Raw genomic sequence first — 7,965 nt, forward strand, 5'->3', positions numbered from 1 at the left:
CCTTAAAGACAAATATTCGGAAAATGAGAAAATTGCTTCTTTTTGACTGGAGTGTGGTTTACATCAAGATTTGATTTCTCACAAAAAATGGCATTTTCCAGAAAAGGTGACATCGGAAAATTATAATGTTAAAGCTTAAGCACAAGTTGCTTTTTAACCCTTTGAAAGCTGGGTTGACATCACTTTTCTTGGGCTGTTTTCGCCTTTCATGAGTATTTAAAGCTTTGAATCCTGGGCAAATAAGTTTGATTTCTTCCAAAAACGTGGAAAAAAAGGCAATGACCAACTTGGTAATAAATGTTTCCCAAATTGAGAATTGAGAAATTGGTAGAGTTGGAATTTTTGGTTGTTGTTGTTTTTTGTTGTTTTGTTGTTGTTTTTTTTTTTTAAAAAAAAAAAAAAAAGCTTGGAAAAAAATGTGAAGGAAAAATGAGAAAAATCTAGAGGAAATTATTATAATGATTACACCAACTACATATTTTAAATGATTTTACAGACAATTTTAATATTTTTAGCACTTTTCTAGGTCATCTCTTTTCTGGCTACTTTTCAGGTAATGTTCTTGTACTTTTTTTCAAATTAATTTCTTTTTGGGCATAGGTCATTGCCTTCTTCCCATATTTTAAAAACAAAATAAGCCATTTTCCCCAGGTTTCAAAGGGTTAATTTTAAAACTCGCTGTCCCCATGTTCAAATGATCACTTTTTAGGGCATTTATTACTGTAATGGCGAATTCCTAATAAAAAGGTGAAACTTTTCTGTCTTGTTAAGCTTGGAAAATTCATTAATATTCATTTTCATTTTCCCACTCAGACGCGCAAAACGTCTAAAACTAAACTCCCTCTTGTTAAATATGAACGAAACACGATCTGATCATAAAACAGGTCAAACCGAAGGTTTTCTTATTTTTTGGTACTTGGTGAATATGTTTTATTGATGTTTTTGTTGTGTTTTTTTTCTGCAAAAGTGTCACTTTGAAATGTTTCCCTGTGTTTTATAAATCTATTTATAATGTTGACCGGTGAGTTGTTTTGTAATAAACTGGATATTTATGATGGTGAATAAAAGTTGAAGCAGGTGTGAGGGGTTTGATTTCAGCCTGTAGTGATTCTGATCTGGTTGCTCTGACTGGAATATTAAAACTATTGTTCTTTACAGAGATACCAGTATTATATCTCTTTTTTCAAATAAATAATAAACACAAAATTGTATCATGCATTTTATGATTCAAGATACAAACCAATGCCTCATTAATCAACCCTGCACTGTGTTGTTTGCACTTGAAAAAGTTAGTAAGTGTCCAGGTTGCCTTAAAATTTAAAGCTGACTAAATTTATGAAGACACATTTAAGTAATTTTGTAGTGATTCAACTTGTAAAATTTAGTCAATAAATTTAGTCAGCCCAGAAACTAACTTTTTTTGTTAAGTTAAAAAAAAGTAGTTTATTTTGTGTTTGTAAAAGGACTTGGACGAGATTCTTTGATGTTGTAGTCAAAATCCCTACAAACTTTTGAGCTAAAATTCTTAATAAACAGACTGTAGTTTTGGACACTTGAGATCCCAAACTGAGATTAAATCTCCTGTCACCTTCCTATAATATTTCAACATTATTCTAATTTTACTTTGAAAGAAAATATTTTTGGGTTACGTTTATGTTACAAATTTCCAACAAAACTATTCAAAAAGTTAATGGAATGTGGAACTTTTGTAGATTTGTTTTTCTCAGAAAAATGTATTTTAATGAAGCCTAATGTATTGACAGGAAATAAACAAGTCTTTATTAGTGCTGAATCATTTTTTAAGAGGCTTATTGTCTTCCTCTAAATCATTAAAATAACAGCAAAGTGAGCATTTAAGGCAGGAGTTCTCAAAATAGACTCATTTTAAGGGGCGACAAGTCACTGCAGCTATCACGTCTTCAGTTTGTTTAGGAGCAAATTAGCTGTTAGCTTTTACTTTGAAGTCAAAGGTGGGTTGCTAAGAGGGAAAATTAGGCAACAAAAGCCTCAAGTTCACTTTGTGGCAACTGGTTGGTGGTGTTTAATTCATCCAACGCCTCAAACAAAACTGCAAACTGTTTTTAGACTTTGAACAATAGATGAAAAAAGGACATATAAGCTGTTAATGACATGACTTTTGGACAAAAAGTTCAGGAACTAGAAAAAACTAATGCAGCTAACTAATGTATGGAACTAAAGAAGTCTCTTCTGAACATACTTGTTTTTGTTTCCACCACATCTGAAGACCTGTGAAGATAATTAGACTCTTGGTGGATTTTAAAAATGAAAAAATAAATAAAGACATTGTGGCTTTGGAGATACAGTTTCATCATAAACATAATCTTGTTCTTTGTACTTACTGGTGCCTGGTTCTGGAGTTTGAGTCAGATGTGATGAATAAAGAAATGCAGGCGAGGAAAAGCGAATCCACAGTGGAGATCTGTAGAGATCATATGGATATTTTAACACATTACAACCATGAAACCATCACCAAGTTAAGTTTTGAGTCAAGAAGCCAACAACAAAAAATAACTTTGGTTTTAACGTCAATAAACCAGAAATGTTCGACTCTCGTCCTGATATTGACCTGGAACAGAGACTTTTTGCTCCCTTGAACTGTGTGGGCCACACTTAGTCAAAGTGCAGGTTTTGTTCCTCAACTCAACAAAAAAGTTCCTGGTTCACTTGGAAAAATTACCACAGTGGAAAACACACCTGAGCTTTCAAGGTCTTATTTTATTGCCTTTGGTTAAAAAGGGAAGCTGCTTCCCTGTATTTATGCTATGCAACATTAAATAACTTTTATTTTTACTTTTAATTTTTATTGTATAGACATAAGACTGAAACAAACCTTCTCATATATCCTTTAAAGTTATTTTTCACATGATTTTTTCCTACTTTATTTTTATGAAATTAGGAAAACATTTCAAAAGTTAAACAGGATTCTGCTCCCTGGTGATGGTGAGCTTCAGTGAAAATCTCACAATATTTATATATTTGAGCATAGAGATTCAGGAGATTTGGCATCATTACGATGGTTTTATAACGGTTTTTTAGACTTTAGAGTGCTTGAAAAATATTTGAAGAGTTCATTTGCAAAACTAGATACGTCTACATTTATTTATCATCCTAAATCTTGTTCATTAAGAATGGCTTTAATCCTTTATTTAGTCGTTACATTTATTTAAGCAGCTTTTGGATCCCTGTGGTTTAATCAATACGGACATTAGAATATATCAGGGTTTTTTAAAAACATAAATAAGCAAATACTGAAACACAACAAAATGCAACCGGAAACTCGCTTCTTGTAGTGCAAAATATTTTTAATCATTCAGTTAGATTAACATTTATAGTATCAGATGTGTCATAGTTTTGTTATTTTGTTTGCTGGTGGTTTTATCATCTGTACAATGAATATTTTCTTTTTAAACATCCGACAGGATTAAAACATCTTTTCAGCAGCAGACGACTTCATTCACAGAAAGAAAACCAGCTATTTACTGTGTTGTGACAAAGGAAAGAAAGACCCCCCTGAGTGTGTGTGTGTGTGTGTGTGTGTGTGTGTGCGGGGTTGTGTGTGTGCGCGCGGGGGCGTGTGTGTGTGTGTGTTGGGGGGGTCTCTGTATTCAGAGGTGTCATAGGTCAGCTCATCTCAGAGGGATGATGTCACATGAGGAGGGGGTGTCAGAGCTTTGAGACAGTTATAATGTGTCACCTGCTGCTATAAAGGAGCAGGAGGAGAAGAAAAGCGGAAAGATGCCAGGATGAGGAGAATAGGAAAAAACAGATTCAGGAGTTTGAAGGACTTATCTTCTGTTTGTCTGTTTCACACTCAACACACAGGCCGACATGTTATTGTCAACAAATCCAGTGAAAGGACCAAAAACCAACAGTGAAAGTATCGACTAGCAAGTATTGTGCGCATGAAGGCTGATCTTCTTCATCTGTGCTATAAAGGGCCTGAGCTACACAATAGGTAACTCCATATAAAGAGCATTGCAATAACAAATAAAAACATCAGCCAAATGCTGTCACACTTCAGTAAAAAGAAAAGTACAGACAGAACTATATTTTATTTTATATGCATAGCAGTAAATTCACTAAAACCTACAAAAAAATAAATAAAATAAAATAAGACCTTCAGTATGGTCCTTTAATTAGCTTCTTTACTGAATAAAATTCTATTTAAAATAAATCTCTGCAATTTTTCTCCTCTGTTTTATTTTATATTTTTGTCTTATATTGCTTAGATTCCATGTTAATAATAGTAAGTGTACTGTTTTTAATGTTTTGTTTTAAATTTAAATTAAATTAAGCTACTTTATAACTATATATTCAAGAAAATAACATAATTTATTAGTGATTGTTTTAGTGATTTTTTTCTACGCTTAGCTTTCTCATGTGTCATACTTAAAATACAGAAACTTCATCAAAGATCTGTTTGGTTTTTCCACTTGTTATCTCTATCCCTTCCTCCTTTTATGCATACTTTGTGTATTATTTTTATATGTTTTGTCCCTCTCTCTTTAATTATTCATTTATTTTTCGTTTAAGGTTAGTATAGTTTATATATGATTTTTTTTTTTATATGAACTCAAATAATTCAAAGATTTTAATGCAGCTGACATTAAAGTTGTTGATCATCATGCAGTCAGCAGGTGGCAGCCAAAGCTCAATCAACACATACTTGTACTTGTGACGACCCTGATCAGCATTTCTCCTCCCCAAAACTCTAAACCATCACAACTAGATGCAACACAAGTGAACTTTATCTTAACTTTTAACCTAAAAACAAGTTAAAAACTACCTGGGTCTAAAATTCAAAGTGATCGTCACAAAAACAGACACAATAAATGGGAGAAAGTCTATTATTATTTCTATCACGTTCTCATCATTCGTTGTTTTAGTAACAATTAGGCTGTTCTTTGTTCCGCATGTTTAAAATATGTCTGTAGATGAACTGAAATTTGAACCTGAAGTCATGATTTCACATCATAGCCCGTGTATTACTGCACGCATGACTGTATTTATATAGTTTCTTTTTTTTTTTTAAGTCTCAGTGATTTCTTAAAACAGCTGGTCACTGTAGTTTTCTAAAGCAAAGAGAGGGAAATAAAACATTTATTGGGGATTATTTTCAGAGGCGGATTAATCCACATTTGATGCTCTAGTGAGTATTTGGGGCAGCAGGAATGGAGTCCAAATAAACTACAGGGTGTGTGTAATGTAGGAACATATCACTTAGTAGTGCAACAGTGTGGCTCATTGTGTGTTTTTAATAGTTTTTGGAACAACCGAGCTCTGTGGCACAGAAGACGACATATAGACTGTGATACACACACATTACTGCTTACATTCACTGCTGTTGATGGCTTAAGCAGACAAACACTAACCTGACGGTGTGTAATGCAGATGACTTGCAGCAGCAGGTATCTGAAGGTTGACTTGTTGCTTTTCATGGATGATCTCTGACTTGACTTCTTGTTTGAGTTGTAAGAACTTCCCTCCATCCGAAAACACGCAGACTCAGTGCACAGGTGCGTGATATAACGTCACAGTCAGGGGCGACACAAGAACCACGTATCACCCCCTACTGGTCTGGAGTGGAAATGTTACCTTCACCAAAAAAATAAAACAAAAAAACACACATTGGCCTTTCTCCACAGAAGATATTTTGACGCGTCACGGCAGGAAAAACACAGCTGTTTATAAGTAAAGCAATGATGGCCGAATTCCATTTAGGTGCATCACTTTCAGGGTCCTGATCACTCAAAAATAAATTCTGGAGTCATCACATCACTCCAGCAGTCAACGCGGAGCTGCTGATGAATGAGATTTAAACTCCCCTTTAGATTCATGTTTTTTTGAGCATATATATATATATATATATATATATATATATATATATACACATATATATATATATATACATATATAATATATATATACATATTCACCCTTAAATAATATATTGTGTCCAAGATGGTTAATCAACATAAAAAAAAAAAAAATTGAAAAAAAATATACACCAATATATTCAGATGGCAATATTGATTTCAAAAGTATAACTGTTACAATAATGTCGACCCGATTATGTTCTCTAGTGGGGAAATGTTGTTAATGTATTTGACAAACTGCAAAAATGCAGTATGCTGCAAGTATTAGCTAAACGTTTCCTGACAACATATTTCAAGCATATCCTATATCTGATTTTACAATAAAAAAATTGTAGTAAATGCAATATTATTAAATTTGGACATGTAGTGCATCCAGGCCTGCCATCTACATATCTTACTTTTGAGCACACTATTTTCACAATAAAAGCAGATTTGCAAAACATGCATGCACTGCCAATGTAAAGACTTAAGGTGCCTGACTGTCTAAGTCAAAAATGCATCACCAAAACCCAGAGGATCAGAAAAGAAAAGTCTAGAGAGAGGACAAGAAAATGAAAGGAGCAGAAAAAAATGGGTGAGGGGTGAAGCAGTAGCAAATAAAACCCAGCTCAGATTTAAAACTAGTAGAGATACTGGAGTCATATGAGAGCGGATGGCATCCGTTGGTAGTAACCATGTCATGATATCGTGTCTCAAAGGGGCTGTTTGATGTTCCAAATTTAGGCTACATTTTGGAGAGAAGAAGAAGTGCCACTGACATTTTTCAAAACGGCATACTTGCATAACTCTGCATACCAGGGTCCCTTAACAGTCTTGGAATTGCAAAACATGGACATGACTGAAAAACTGAGACTGTGGATTCAGTGAGACCAGTTTTAATGTGTGATGATGTTATTCCCCATATGAGCCGTTTTGTTGTCATGAGACCATTTAAAATTGCACATGTTGGATTAAAAGCTGAGGATGGGGGCGGTGGTCGGCTGGAGTGGGTGAGGATGAGAAATCCCCAGTATGGAAAATCTGTATAGTTTTGTGGTTTCACCCTGTTTCACAAACATAAAAACAACGTAAAATACACAAAAATATATATTCTACAATTTTAATTACCTTAAAAACAGATGAATTTGAAAAAAATCTTTAAACAGAGTAACATATACTAACCATATGATGGCGCTCTGGGGCTCTAGTGTTCTTACATCGCCTCCACAGCCAGCAGAGAGCCCTTAAACAAACACACACACACACACACACACACACACTGAACACAGCTGAAGACATGTTTCTCATGTTTCTTAATGCGTCTTTAACTGCCAAGTGGTGCAGAGACGTCGCCTTCACCTGAGTTGACCCTCAAACAGACTCACTGAATGATTTCTGAAGACCACTTCTTCACGCGTGACCTCTGACCCTTCCCTACACACTGTAACCAGGTCAACATGGAGCCTTTTCTCCCTCCTGGTACAGCCTGCAATGTGATGTAACCTTGCTTTTAAAATACATTTAAAAAAAAACAGCCTGTCACAGCCAGCTGAAAGAAAATCAAAGCAAAGAAAAAAATCACAGGAAGCAAATTTAACACAAATCATTAGGAGCATTTGAAATTTGAAATTTGCCTTCAGATTAAGCTGGAAGACGTCGTAACCATGTTGAAATCATATACATTTTTTCTTGGTATACAAGATAAATAAATGTCACAACATACATAACAGGATAAAACTATAAGTACTAAAATAAGTTAAATTAATTGACTCTGTGTGCTTATATTTTTGTTTACTTGGTGAGTACGTAGAAAAGTGTGGCCTATTATGTCTAGGTTTCTATTTAATATTTATTTAATAAAAAAGCTATAAAACACATGTTTTTGTGGTAATTCTGGGAATTAATTCATTCATCTTTAGTTGTTCAAGTGCTTTTGTAATTTAAGGGTTTTACACATAAACTGTTAAATATACTTTACTTAATTGTGAGAACAGAACGTAAAAACTGCCAACTATGTGTATGTTGAAGCCACTTAATTCTCTTAATTATATATCTTTAAAATTGTTACAGAAAATAAAGGCATTATTTT

General features: G+C 33.9%; 1 long non-coding RNA gene across 1 annotated transcript in view; it reads right to left on the reverse strand.

Moving 5' to 3' along the window:
- Positions 1-5,495, reverse strand: part of LOC121955079 — a 15,181-nt gene extending 9,686 nt beyond the window's left edge. Inside the window, exons 1-2 of the long non-coding RNA XR_006106592.1 lie at positions 5,394-5,495; positions 2,361-2,440 (exon numbers count right to left, since the gene is read on the reverse strand). This is a non-coding gene — a long non-coding RNA (uncharacterized LOC121955079). The remainder of the gene's footprint in view (positions 1-2,360; positions 2,441-5,393) is intronic.
- Positions 5,496-7,965: the final 2,470 nt, after the last annotated feature.

The sequence above is a fragment of the Plectropomus leopardus genome, chromosome 16 (assembly GCF_008729295.1).
Source record: "Plectropomus leopardus isolate mb chromosome 16, YSFRI_Pleo_2.0, whole genome shotgun sequence".
NCBI lineage: Eukaryota > Metazoa > Chordata > Actinopteri > Perciformes > Serranidae > Plectropomus > Plectropomus leopardus.